General features: G+C 49.3%; 1 protein-coding gene across 4 annotated transcripts in view; it reads left to right on the top strand.

Moving 5' to 3' along the window:
• The window catches only part of LOC149364195 (uncharacterized), a 270656-nt gene that overhangs the window by 176663 nt on the left and 79041 nt on the right, over window positions 1-14952 (top strand). For 3 of the 4 annotated variants that reach the window (XM_089574177.1, XM_089574175.1, XM_089574176.1), the window contains one exon: window positions 11457-11529. The exons of the other annotated variant lie outside the window; for it this stretch is intronic. The gene's annotated coding sequence lies outside the window, so the exon portion shown is untranslated. The remainder of the gene's footprint in view (window positions 1-11456; window positions 11530-14952) is intronic. 4 annotated transcript variants of the gene reach the window in all.

Genomic DNA, 14952 nt, shown 5'->3' with positions numbered 1-14952 from the left:
TTGTTTTCGTGCCTATTTTTTTTCGCAACGACCTTTTCTGTTTGTTCTCTTGCCCTTGACATTTGCATTGAAACTACAGAGAAGCTTTCTTTTTTTTTTTCTTGTTTCGGAAAATTCGTACGAACGCATTCGAACGGACTTTTTCTATAGTTGTACGGTTAATATAACTACATCGTATAACAAACACTTCTTTCATTGAATTTAATCACGCTCTCCGCCCGTCGCCACACGGAGTCACTAAAATTCTTACATTGTGTCGTTAATTCCTCGGTAAGGCTCTCATATAACCACTACATTAACTTTGCAACATTATCATCTACAAGAAGTCCATCACGGGCTAAATTTGATACCTTATTTTGCACGTACTAATTTGTTCCAATTAAGTTTTTTTCCCCGTTCAATAGAAGCCTGGAATTCTCTACCCGGGTCCATTCGTTCATGTCCAGTTCAAAGTTTTATAACTGCCATTGAAGACGCATAGTAGCTGAATATTCTTACCGTGTCGTTAACAGTTCCTTTCTTGTTTGATACTTTTTTATGATTTGAACTTTATTGTAGTTCTTTGTACATTTTGCTGTATTTTGTTACCTTCGTTGCGTATTTTGCATTTTGTTTTTTCCCACTCCTGCCATAGCGCATATAATTGCGCTGCAGTATGTATAAATAAATAAATAAATAAATAAATAAATAAATAAATAAATAAATAAATAAATAAATAAATAAATAAAACAATAACTGGGATATGCGTACAAAATTCGCCGATACGTAGCATAAACCTGAAGTTCACTGCGAAAATCTGGTGCTTTGACTATAAAACCTAACGTAAGATGTGGCTGTTTGGTTCTGTATTGTCAGTGTGAGTGTATTAATAAAAATAATTGTAATGAATGTTTGCTTAGGCTGCCCAGGAGCAGCCACGATTTCTCTGAATGCTCTAGAAAAGATAGCACATTCAAGGAAGAAAAGATAATTCAAATTAAGGTATGAAACAAAAGACAGTTATAGAAAAATAGCAAAAACTAATACAACCTCTTAACAGCAGCTGCACAAGACAGCAGTGACTGGTAGAATAAGAAGCCGTCCACTGAAGGTTGTATGAGATTAGGAAATGAGGTTACGGTACAGTGATAATAGTGCAGTCATAGGAATAATATAATGCAATGTGAGAAATGAGGTATGGTAGTCGGGCCGGCATTTTAAGTTGTGAATGAGACCGCTCTAGAGCAAACACTTAAGTGACTGCAGTTACAAGCCCCTTGACATTTCTGTTTACTTTCCCCTTTCCCAAAAGCGTTGTAGGGCGTAGCCTTTCTTAGGCACTACGCAGTATGTACAAATTTATACATATTTAAGCAGGTTATGAGCGAGTGAGCACGGATCAGACGCCTCTTGCAAACGAGTGCCGGTATTCACTTAACACATAAATCTAATTTATTTGTCTAGAATGCACTTACGGGTCCTTACGGATAAGGGTATTTGGATACGAGGAGGGGAAGGAATGTGGCCATGCATTCAGAAGAAACTTAAGTGAAAAAAATTATTAAACGACAAAATATGACAGCCAGGAAAAGAAATCATGCTGTCTGGCGAGGAGGGACGAACACGCATTGATTTATTAGAACTTACCGTGTTGATAACACATGACTCTACATTCAGAATCAAGTTAGCCGCAACTTTCCACCTTACTACATGGTTCTAGTTGCTCCGTGGGGTCCGCACGTTTTTTATTTGTTCATGAACAATATATCTTCTACACACTTATTTCCTGCTAAAGCTTCAATCCTCAGGGTTCTACAGGGCTTTTAAATTTTATTTAACATAATATACACAGCTTAAATTTAAATATTCAACTTACAGTACCCAGAAGCATGCTCTTACGCTCAAAAAAATTTCGTCACAAGAACAGCTTCCCTTTTGATACAAGTATTTTTCAATTAAAATAATTTACGTCCGTTCGTTCCAGTGCAGCCAACGGCACAAATTTCTGAAGTTTATATAGAAATATCTCCTTGCAATTCCCATGCCATGATCACGTCTGCTGGTTTCGTTGCGCGCTCGTATGATGATGTAGTGCCCTCTTTGTTTCCTATTGTCTCTGTCCGCAATGGAAGCATTACTCAATTCCTCGATCAGTTTTTGTAGATTTTTTTTGAATTCCTTCGAATTTATTTTTGCTGTCGTCCTTCAGTTATATGGCTTCTGAAACTAAGCCACGATATATAGTCTTCTGAAAAGGCCATTTAGTACCGCTTTATCATTACCCTTCAGAGAGACTGACAGCGTACTGAATTATTGTTGCCGTTAGAGGGCGCACCACAAGATAAAAATTTCCGAGAGAGCAAAGTGAGATTAAAGATTTTATGAAAAAATCCTCCGATATAGGCCGCAGCACATCATGGGTATAATGTTTCGATTTCTTTTTTTTTGCTTTTTTGTTTCTCTAGTGTCAACTGAAACACACTGTAGAGCATTCCATCACTAGTATCAGGGAAAGTATTTCGAAACAGTCACTTTGCGCTCACAATCGAAAATCGTCGAACGTACGGGTTGCAAATGAAACTGGGGGGTAGCTGAGCGAATCCCTGTTTATAATGCAGTTTAACTTTACTGCTTCGTTTCTTTTTTTGTCAGCGTAGATTGCGTACTTGTCGCTCGAAATTAATAAAATATTCGGAAACTATGCAACGTCGAACATGTGAGCGACGGAGCCGACTTACATGCCTCTCTCCTACTGTCGCTGTCGCGGTGTAGCCGTGTCTACGTGTTTGGTTTGGTTTATGGAGTTTAACGTCCCAAAGCGACTAAGGCTATGAGAGACGCCGTAGTGGAGGGCTCCGGAAATTTCGACCACCTGGGGTTCTTTAACGTGCACTGACATCGCATAGTGCACGGGCCTCTAGAATTTCTCCTCCAAAGAAATTCAACCACCGCGGCCGGGATCGAACCCGCGTCTTTCCGGTCAGTAGCCGAGCACCATAACCACTGAGCCACCATGGCGGCGTGTCTACGTGTACGCAGGGAAAAATGGGAGGGGGAGGGGGGGGGGGGGGGGCGTAGTGAGCGAGTGAGTGACACGTTCCTATATGAATCGAATGTTTCGTGAAATTAATTACATTTCAGCAGTATTAAAACTGCAGAACGTGTAGCCCGAGTCAAATAAGGTGTTAGCAGGAATACCTCGGCGAAGACTTCGCCGGTTCGAAGCACGACCCTTGCGGTCTTGAGCCAATGAATTGAACGTATTGATTCCTTGTCTTTCATCGAATTCGTGCTCTAGCTGACACGTAAGTAGAACGCTCCTGGACGATTTTACCGCGGAGTAACCTGTTAGTCCGCCGCTAGACGTCGCTTGCACGCTTCCTATTGTGTGTCGTGCATAGCGCAGCTGCGAATAACGTGCACTAGGTCGCCTGGCCCGGCGATGAGATGGGAGAGTGTGTACCGGAAAAGAAGGATGGGGCACTTGGGGGAGGACGGTGTGGGATGGAGGAGAGAGAGATAGAGAGAGAGTCGGATGTTGCAGAGGTGAGTGAACTGATCGACCTCGACGTTGCCAATTGTTTCCCGTGAAAACATGCCCCCGTTTCGTCGCGGTGGTTGTCGTCTCTTCGCTGAAGTCACAGTTCCGCCCACGGGGTTCCGTTTAAGCATCTGTCTCTACATTCAACGGCCGCGTAGCGGGCGCGTTGTTTCGCACGCATAGCGTTGTCGTATATACAGCATACGCGCACGATGTGCAGATACGGTCGCGTTCGGTTTAAAGTGCAACGCATAGGTAGCGCTCACTGCGCGGCTCACGCGTCTTTGTAATGAATACGTCGGGATGATGTACGCTGAAGAACGGCTTATATAGTATTCAATGGCGCCTAGATACTTAAGCTTGCGATGCACCATAGGTTTGTTACTGCTTCGCGAATAAATCTCTGACTAGATCTCTTGTGCTTCAAGTCATGCTGAGTGTGAGTGTTAGAGCAATATAGGAGGGAACACTGTATTACCGTGCAGTCAATGATAACAACTATTCAGTTATGAACGGGAAGAGCTTTTTTAGGTCATTAAGCTTAGTAGTCCGCTCCTGAAGTTATGGTCCCCTCAACGCGTTTTAGAATTCAGTCCAAAGTACTGAATTCGGTTCTTTTGAACTAACTGTTTACGTCCTTCTTACTCAATTTCTGCTTCGGGCATTGCACTTGTATTCACATATATTGCACGCATATATTGCACACATATACTGCACTTATATAATGCACATATATGTTCAACATATATTTCTATCTTAGCCGCCGCGGTGGCTCTGTGATTACGGTGCTCGGCTGCTGAACCGAAAGACGCGGGTTCGATAATAAGGGAGTAATTACTCATTGACGTCCACCCGAGCGCAGCCATACGATCCCGGCCGCGGCGGTTGAATTTCTTTGGAGGAGAAATTCTAGAGACCCGTCTACTGTGCGATGTCAGTGCACGTTAAAGAACCCCAGGTGGTCGAAATTTCCGGAGCCCTCCACTACGGCGTCTCTCATAGCCTTAGTCGCTTTGGGACGTTAAACCCCATAAACCAACCAACCATTTCTATCTTAATGCTACTCATATCCGTACATCATGAAAGCCCCAAGTGCCGTGGAGTATACACTGCTAGCAGGCTATGTTGTGTGCGCTTGAGCTAAGAACCGCGGTATACGTTCTGCATAAGCAGAGGAGTCGTCAAACCGGGTGTGTCCTCGAGCTGAATTGCACCGTAACAAAACAAGTTTCTGGCCATCGCGTCGCTAGTAAAAGAAAGCATTTTCAGATTAGCACCATTTTGCAGCAACGTCACAGTACGAAATTCTTTTTCTGTGTGTTAGGGCAGTGAACTAGGGCGTTGCCCTCATGTATTTCGCTTGTTCCTGCAAATATACTGCTTAGAGGCATTTTTTTTTTACTTTTTTTTCACGCCGCCGCGGTGGCTCAGTGGTTATGGTGCTCGGCTGCTGACCCGAAAGACGCGGGTTCGATCCCGGCCGCGGCGGTTGAATTTCTTTGGGGGAGAAATTCTAGAGGCCCGTGTACTGTGCGATGTCAGTGCACGTTAAAGAACCCCAGGTGGTCGAAATTTCCGGAGCCCTCCACTACGGCGTCTCTCATAGCCTTAGTTGCTTTGGGACGTTAAACCCTATAAACCTTGTGGGTTTCTAAGTGGACACAGGCCACCACCCACCGCGGGTTCGAGCTTCGCGCGAGCCAAGGGCCCCGATCAGCCGTCACCACACACACACTGGGACACCGATGCGGTGCACTCAACCTCCGCTGGGAGGAGAGCGATTCGCCGCAAAGAAATAGGCCTCCAAGTTCACAAAGGAGACGTTTATTCACGTCGTCCTTCAGCAGTACACACACACTCAATCGTCACCCCGTCCCGGGGGCGCGCGAGGAGCAAGGCTCCGCTGCGCGCACGAAGCGACTCGAGCAATATGCGCCGCTAGCACGCCGCTGCAGGAGAATGTCCCCGCGGCAGTGCTGTGATCTCTCTCTCGTGTCGACCGTTGGGCCGGTTGCGAGAGAGAGTGGGCAATCAACGCAAGGTACGCCTGTCTGAGGTCGCTGGACCCCGCTGGACAGGCTCGAGCCGCTGCAGGTCAGAGGACACGTGCGGGCGAGCTCGAGTAAGCACTGGTCCGAACGGCAAGGCCGGCACGGACAAACAGTAACGTACGCACCTTACGCTGTCTCGGAGGGATCCCTCTCTCTGGGCCCCGCTCGGACGGTCGCGCGGCGCGCGGCCGCCCAAAACGGGTCCCGGATTCCCGCCAAAAGGCGCCAATGGCAAAGGCCCTTGGGGAGCCGGGGCGGAGCTGTGGCTAAATGACAGTGATTAGTCACCCAGCCGCCTCTCCACCGCCTGAGGCGGGAGCAAGGGAAAGAGGAGAAACGACGCGGTAGGCCGGCACAGCCGCGCAAAGGCGACGGCGGAAAGCCAGATTCCCACATCCCCCTCTCCTTAAATGCCCTCCTACCCATCGGCAAAGCACGCGGCCAAAATAAAGAAATCAATACACAAAAAAAATAAGCTACACTTCAGTTCCAAAATAAGGAAATGAATACACAAAAAAAACTAGATACACTTCAGTTCCAGCCAGAACAACGTAAGAAAACAACACACAAACAAAGGAAAAACAAGGCAAACACTTGCACACTCTTCAGTAAATCAAAACAGCTTGCAGATTATATACACGGTACACAAGAAGATGTGAATAAAACTGTACAGCTATGTGACAGGTGGATGTCAGCCTCAAAGTTCGGTGGCGCGGCCCAGTGGGCCTGTCGGCGACTCACCGCTCGCAGACTTCAAGTTGAACGGGTTGGGAGGGCCGACGACTGATGGCGGTCTTCTTTCCGTTGATGTATGGTGCGTTGATGACGACGGGGCCGCGGCAGAGCACTGACCTCGCGCCCTTGGACACGACATCACGTTCGGGCACAAGAAAGTTAGTGCACCCCTTTCACGCCGGCTGAAACGGGCGAGGACGTTCGGCGGCGTCCAGATGTGTAACCTTGTCCACCGCGAGGGGTCCTTCTCATCCTCGCACTCACGCAGAAGGACACAACGGCACAACTCACAGGCGTCGCCTTGGCTCATGGTTACGCGCGCACACAGTCACAGCCACAACCACGCATACACCCGCAAGTGCGCGGACGCTGGTCGGCGACAACGACCCCCCCATCAGAAGCGTCCAGAGGCGCCGCGGCAAGGGTCAAAGGGTGCACTTTCCGCCCCCCATCGTCCCAAACGCCCCGCCAACTTCCCCTCCATACGGGCCGCACAAAACTCGCACCGCGACACACGGCTCCTTAACGAGCCAACCACCCACAGTCGGGCCGGAAATGAGAAAAGGCGCGCTGTACAAACGACACCCATCTTTTGCTTCTAGAAGATAAGAGCAAGCACGAGCGGGCTGAAGTTTGCCTATGTACAAGTCGGGTAAAAAAAAAACTGAACGCTAACACAAACGCATGTTGCCTATGTACATCTGGGTACGTTAGACAAAAACAGACGAGCAAGCGGGAAACGAAAGTGGCTAGAAACTGACTCAAGCAAACAAATAAATAAACTGAAAAACACACAAGGCTGGAACTGAGCATGCTGCCAAAACAACAACAGAAAAAAAACACACCGTGCTTCACCTGGGTAGGGCCTGACAAGAAAGCTCGCCAGCTAGCTGAGGCTGCGTGCCTTCGGTTGCGGAAAAGTCCGCCGTCCGGCATCAATCACACCGGTGACCGTCGCCTCAGATTGTACCGGTGCTCCGTACGCTTGCGTTCCGCAGCACCAGTTGTGCCTTTACACTTGCCTTTGATACCAATGGGTACCGGCGCAAGCTCATCAGACCGTGACGCGTAGGCCTTCAGGTCAATGAACCCCTGCTTGCTCCTGGGGAAAGGCCCCATCAAATCGCAGGTGGCCATCTGCCACGGACGCACGCTGTCAATCGGTTTCGTCATTACAGGCGGCTTGCCGCCCCGTGACTTCACCTCTTGACAGACATGGCAGGAACGGCAATAGCGGAAAATGTCACGCTTCATGCCGGGCCACGTCACCGATTGACTCAGTTCTGCAAAAACTTTGGAGCCATTCAGATGACCGGCCAGTGGTTCGTCATGAGAGAATCGCAAAAGTGCGCCTCTTAGACTTTTGGGGATAACCACCTTGAACGGGTCGATGGACTCGTCATCGGTGGCTATGTATTTCAGCACGAGCCCGTCATGGTCCAGCAAATATGAATCCCCGGGGTTCGCCGCGACACACGCTGGCTTCTGCCCCCCTGCGCCCGCTACAATACAAGTAGCGTCACGGCGCTCCGTCTCCCTGAGACCGTCGCTCACCTCGCGACAAAACGGGTCATTTTGCTGGGCTTTCAGTAGCTCTTTAGGGCTGAAAACGATTCCAGTCATCCCAGAGGGGAGCCTGGTCTCGTCCCCACTCAGGTTTGCAGCCAAAATTTCCGTTCGCGTCGGCACCTCCGAGGCGCTCACGAAGAGCTTTGCCTCTCGTCCGCTTTGCGAAGCGCTGCTTGCCTGGTTAGCGGAATGGGTTAACCCGTTTGCGGGTTCCCCCTCCTTGCCGCCCGGCGGCTCGTCCGCTGTTTCGCCCCCTCCGCTTACAGGCGTCAAGGCGCCGCTGGCGAGTGGGGCACGGGATAGCGCGTCAGCTACCACGTTCGTGCTCCCCTTTCGATACTGCACGGAAAAGTCGTAATGCTGTATCAGGAGAGCCCAGCGCGCCAGCCGACCCGCAGGCTCGCGGAGCCGCATCAGCCAACTGAGCGCACTGCACCCCTGCCTCAGTGGAGGCTTGGGCGGGCTGCACGAACGAGGGAGGCAAGGCTCCTAGTTCGTTGAGCGGCGCGGTTTCCGCAGGGAACCGGGCCAGCGCCTCGCCGTTCCCAGAGCAGAATTGACTGCTCGCGGGGCACGGCTGCTGCTGTTCGAAACTGCCGGTTGCGGCAGCGTGACACGAACTGCTTTCGCACTGGGCGGAAAGCGTGCACAGCTGAGGCATGTGACCAGCGGATGCACCGCAGGGTGCTTCCGATACAGCTCCAATGGGAGCCACGTGGTCAACATTTTGGGTTGTGTCACCGTAAACCCCAATGGGGGCCGCGGCCAACCACGGTGTCTAGCTATTCGAAGGAACAGCAGCCAGCGGATCAAACGACGCTACAACTCCGTAGGGAGCCGACATGTAGCTGCCGAGTGCCGCGCTGGGGGTGGTAGACACGGTGCGCAAGCGTGATCGTCAAGGCGACCTGCTCGGCTAATGTGCCATCAAAGGCGTAAGCGCCAATGACTTAGCACGTTGGGCGCCAGTTGTTGGTTCCTACGTGGACACAGGCCACCACCCACCGCGGGTTCGAGCTTCGCGCGAGCCAAGGGCCCCGATCAGCCGTCACCACACACACACTGGGACACCGATGCGGTGCACTCAACCTCCGCTGGGAGGAGAGCGATTCGCCGCAAAGAAATAGGCCTCCAAGTTCACAAAGGAGACGTTTATTCACGTCGTCCTTCAGCAGTACACACACACTCAATCGTCACCCCGTCCCGGGGGCGCGCGAGGAGCAAGGCTCCGCTGCGCGCACGAAGCGACTCGAGCAATATGCGCCGCTAGCACGCCGCTGCAGGAGAATGTCCCCGCGGCAGTGCTGTGATCTCTCTCTCGTGTCGACCGTTGGGCCGGTTGCGAGAGAGAGTGGGCAATCAACGCAAGGTACGCCTGTCTGAGGTCGCTGGACCCCGCTGGACAGGCTCGAGCCGCTGCAGGTCAGAGGACACGTGCGGGCGAGCTCGAGTAAGCACTGGTCCGAACGGCAAGGCCGGCACGGACAAACAGTAACGTACGCACCTTACGCTGTCTCGGAGGGATCCCTCTCTCTGGGCCCCGCTCGGACGGTCGCGCGGCGCGCGGCCGCCCAAAACGGGTCCCGGATTCCCGCCAAAAGGCGCCAATGGCAAAGGCCCTTGGGGAGCCGGGGCGGAGCTGTGGCTAAATGACAGTGATTAGTCACCCAGCCGCCTCTCCACCGCCTGAGGCGGGAGCAAGGGAAAGAGGAGAAACGACGCGGTAGGCCGGCACAGCCGCGCAAAGGCGACGGCGGAAAGCCAGATTCCCACAACCTAACCTAAACCTATACTTTTTTTTCTTCAATATATTTATACCGGCCGCAAGCGACCCGTGGCTACTAGTAGCCATACGAGTTGTTTTGGTTTTAAATCCGATGTAACCAAGACGGCCTTTGGGTTGTAGGAATGATATTTCTATTTTTTCATGAACTGAAATGAAACGCACATATTATGTATAGCGAAATGTTATCGATGAATGGAGCCGAAATGATCACGGTTGCGCCGTGGAATAACTTTTCACAGCTATTTTTCGCTTTACCATTGAGTGAGCAACGGCGAGGATTCGTCAAGCCACGACTGGCGGGGACCCAAATTAAGAAAGTTACTGTAATGAAGTCACAAGTCGCTCAGTGGCATCTAGGCCAAAAATTCCTTCAAATACGCCTTAGCGGTTCTTAAAGGCCCAGAACAGGTACGGGGCTACTGGGTACTTACCTGAAAATATTCTCATTCTTCTAAACGGGGTCATTGTGAAATCGAACAAGTAAGAGCCTTTATCGAAGCCCCACGCCACAATGTAACAACCACATGACAAATGGGTATGACGCATTGTTTAGAGCGATGAAATCCTTGCTTTTGCGACATGGACATTATTTTCAAGTAAAAACTACGCTCTTTGTTTTGACGGCGTTAAGTTAGGAGAAAATGCAGTTCTGTAGCGTCCATGTGCCTATGTTCCTGAAAGAAGGAATTGTTTTTAATAAATTTTGACCCTTTTTGGCACTCTCAGTCCTTTAACATGAGATATATTTCAACCCGTCGCGGTGGCTCAGTGCATTCGTCGTTCTCGATGTAGGCGAAGTGAAAATACCGTCGTGTGCTTTGCGATTCAGAGCGTCATAAAACAGAACGCAGGAGGTTGAAATTAGTCCGAAACCATCCAGTAGGTCATATCTGATATACTCCACGACGTCCCTCATAGCGTCAGTCGCTTTGCGGCGTAAAACCCCATGAAGCCAATCTTCAACTAATACTACTAGTTTATGGTTTATGGGCGTTTAACGTTCCAACGCTACTTAGGCTATGACGTACGCCGTAGTGAAGGGCTCCGGATAATTTCGACCACCTGGGGTTCTTTAACGTGCACTGACATCGCACAGTACACGGGCCTCTAGAATTTCACCTCCATCAAAATTTGACCGCCGTGGACGGGATCGAACCCGCGCCTTTTGGGACAGCAGGTGAGCGCCAAATCACTGAGCCACCGAAGCGGTTAACTAATACTACTCTCAAACTAATATTCTGGCTTTGAGCTGTGTGACGGTAGTGACAGAGAAATGTGCGCTGCATGCGTTCACGTGGACAAAGTTGTGGCGGAAACACGACACTAGAGCAATACGCGTCGGCGTTGACAGCATTGCTGCATAAATGCAGCACTGGAGCATAGGTCGCCGGCGTACATTGTGTGAATTGACATTGACGATGAAAAAGTTAATGACGCGCATAACTGGCTCGCAGGATCAGTGGACACTTGAATCGCGCTTTCAGGAAGGTGGCGTGGTGTCTACCTGGAAAAAAACTGCTTTTGCACAACATTTTGTGCTTAGCGGTGCTGAACCACCGGTCATTTTTTTAATGGGTTAATTAAATTTTATGGGGGCGCTTTTGTCTATGTCTAATTTTTGATCAACGGGGTGTCGTTATGCATAAGCTCCTTCATTTGGAGTCATCAAGTCACCAGTTTTATTTGAGCAGTTGATGAACCTAAGACAGTGCATTCACCGTTCTCGATTTTGCTTCCATCTTTTCTTTCCTGTCTGGGAGCACGACCTGACTGACATTTCGTTCCCCTTTCTCAGGCTCCGAGGCGACGCGTCTCGGGCAAGTTGGGGCAGCTGGAGTCGCGGGCTGCGCCGGCGACCAATAAAGTAGGTGAGTGTCAAGCCTCATTATTTGCATAGAATCGGGGAAGTATACGGCAGGGAGGAGAGAAATACGGCACTATACTAAATCATTCACGCCGAAACTTGCTTACCTTGCCGCCTATGTGTAAGCGCGTTATGATAGACCATACGGAACGAGCCCGCCGCGTGGCTGCTAAACGAACTAAATGCGGGCTGTATAGCGCTCGGCTCTGCTACCGTTTTCGGTTTGATTGTGCCCGCAGTATGTTGCTATCCGGTAAGCCGCTGTAGGGTTTGTGTGTCTTACAGGGGAGAAACCACGGTATTCACTCACGCTTCTCCCGCGCGCATAATTCGAAGCAAACTCTGACGAAAATCATGACAGAAAATTTTCTGCCGTCACAGCAGATTTTTTGTAGTATTTTGGGTCATCGCCTTGTTGGAACAACTTTAAATTCTTGTAGTGACAACAGAATTTCCTGCAGTGTTATTCAATCTCTTGTAGTAGCGACAGAACCAGTCTGTCGTGACAACAGGCGACTTCTCACTGCTATGAAAAAATCTGTAGTTATGTCTGGACTGTAGTTATCTTTGGCCCCACTCTGTCGTATTTTTCAAACTGGCCACCCATAGCGAGTTTTAGCGTACCGCTATACGGCATACAGCTAACACCAATAGTCAACAGCGCTGTGATATGCGCATGCGCTGTTGCCGGCTACCGGTAGCCGTGTAACGAAACGCTGTGCTAAAACTGTAATTTTAGGAACTGCCGGCGACGCAACTAAGGAACTGCCGGCGAAGCAACTACGTAAAATTTGCAGCAGACCGAAGCGTCTATGGTTATTCGTAGCAATGATGCTATCGTGAAGCCTGTCAGGCAGCTAAGTCTGCACCAAGGATTCCTTCCGGTTAGCAGCATTATGCTGATATGCGCTTTTACTGGAATTGCTTTTCTTGACCGATAATCCTCACAAAGTTTAGAATTCTACGGCGCGATGGGCGACGGGCGCCCGCAGACCATTCTGTCTTCGTTGTTGCCTCCAACAAACAACGACGCTACCTTTCAAGCACCAGAAGCAATGCATAACCATAACCGCCTTCGTTGCTGATAACACTGGGAAAGCTGTGAGAATAGGGGCTTACCGCCGCCGCATAGTTTTGTGACAGCACGAACTGAGGAGGAAACAAGTATCTACTCCAGGCATCGTTGACCTATCTGCCCTGAGTGACCTGACCTGGTCTATGTAACTGCGGTCAAGCAAGCTGCCTTGATTTGCTTGTGTAATTCTGTTGGAGCGTTTTAACCATTTTTACTCTTATTCAAAAAAAAAAATAGTAACGCCATGAAAAAAATCTTGGAACAACACAAAAAAAACATATTTTTACGAAAGCAGACTTTCAGTGCACGTGTATCCTTGAGCGAGAGCTACAACGTTTGATGAGTGTTAACGCAGTCTGCGTTCGACAAAGGACTATTGCTGTAACAGCTGAGACAGCACAGATAAAGCTGTTGTTTTAACCTACAGATGAGTCCATGGACATAATCACAAGCTGCATGAGCAAACCGCCCGTCCCACTATCGGTCGTGGAACTTTGTCATTGTGAGAGCGCAAGCTATTCATGCTCTGCAACTACTCCTACAACATTATGTCGGAGAAAAACGGAGTCGTATAGCATCCGTAACCGAAAACTGCGTTCGCTTGGTGCCCAAAAACACCAAATAGGAAGTGCTTTTGGGAGCATTTACTAAGTGATCGAGTGCTAAAATTTTCTTAATAAGAAAGCATTTGAAGTTAACATTAACTAATTGTTGGAATGAACGTCTTTTGGTGTGTTTACTGTGAGATTACAATAACTTGCTCGTAAGGGAGCATTTAGTAATAAGCACATTCTCCCTTGTTGCAACGAGTGTCTTTCGGGAGTATTTACTAAGGGAGTGCTATAAGTTCCTCTGTTAGGAATTACTTAGAAACGAGAAAACGCTGCTTTATATGACATATGAAAGTGGGGCTCCCTAGAGTTCACCTGTAAGTGCACTCATAAGAAATAGGGGAGACGGCGAAAATAAAGTATGACCGTATTGGTCATGTTTTCTTTCACTATCAAAGGTGATATTGAGTGACGCCCTAAGTGCGAACAGGGACAAAATACTCATTCAAAAAGCCCGGTGTCAAAACTAGAACGCGCTGAAGACACCTCCAAAAGGAAACCCTATCCCGCGGGGTATATCGAGGAGCCACGGGGACATGACGTTTGCCAGTACTCGCATAGCTACCGCACAGTTTGGAGTTTCGTTGGTTCTATTTTATTTACGAACACTGTGGGCAACTTATATGGAAAGCTTTGCTGCGGACACAGCGTGAGCAGCATATGTTTGGCTCTCACACAATGAAATGTCTCGGAGAATACTGTTCTGATCGACAGTTTCTATTTCGCGAAAGCGGGTAACGCTCCTCCGACACCAGTGGCTCCTTCGGTATAAATTTTTTTGTAGCGAAAGCTACATTGGCCACGAACTTGCGATTTCGCTGTGGCGTTGCTCCGAGGAGGCACAGAGACCGCCCTTGAGCCGTTGCTTAGCAACCGCCGCAGCTGGCGGACGCCGCGCGCTCGCCGCGCCATCTGGCATGACGTCCCACCGCGCGCCTCGCCGCGGAGCCGCCGCCGCCGTTCGGTATGACGTCACACCGCTTGCCTCGTCGTTGCGCTCGCCTCCGCTCGCTTCGCCAGCTGTGCCGCATGCCTGATAACATGTCGGATGATTGAAAAAGAGAGCTCGCGTGCGCTGCAACCACAGTTGAGGTGGTAGTGTGGATGCTTTAGCTTCCGCTACGTATATCTTCGCATATTCGAGCTAAGCCAATGCCGATTTTTTGCCTCACTTCAATCTGAACCCTGCAATGCAAACAACCTCCTGAAATGTAGTGCGCTAGGTACTGGACATGCGAATTGAAGTTGCGTTCGCCACTTCCGCTCATTAAACGCGGCATCACTTCAAATCCAACGACATTCTTCGTATATAGCTTTGGCTCAGCGCTACGTAAAGCCGCTTGATTAGATCAGTTCGTCGCGATGCTCTTGGATCATTTAGAAAGAAACCAGCGATAGTGTCTTACTGCCTGTCACCAAGACGACGAATTTTCTGATGCGATGAGTGCTTAAGTAGGTGCGCCGCATTTTCAGCGGAGAACATAAGCCTTTTGTCTTCGTTCTTAGTCAGGGGAATGTATGGCCGTTTTCGCTTACTCCTAGCAATTTTACATTTTATTTTGGGTGATGAAGAAAGGCTCAAATTTCTTTGTTTTTGGAATGACATTGGCATTCTCTGCATGCAGTATTTCTTCGAAGGTCTTTTCTGAGAGCGGCTTTTGATTTTTAATTTACTCGACTGCGGAAAATAATAAACTAGCGCTGTAACCTTGTTCTGTCTTTGGTGGGTGGTTCAGTGCAC

Source organism: Amblyomma mixtum, chromosome 2 (genome assembly GCF_055824585.1).
Source record: "Amblyomma mixtum isolate Tamu chromosome 2, ASM5582458v1, whole genome shotgun sequence".
Lineage (NCBI taxonomy): Eukaryota > Metazoa > Arthropoda > Arachnida > Ixodida > Ixodidae > Amblyomma > Amblyomma mixtum.
The sequence above is the reverse complement of the archived record's forward strand: the minus strand, read 5'-3'. Positions and strand labels throughout refer to the sequence as shown.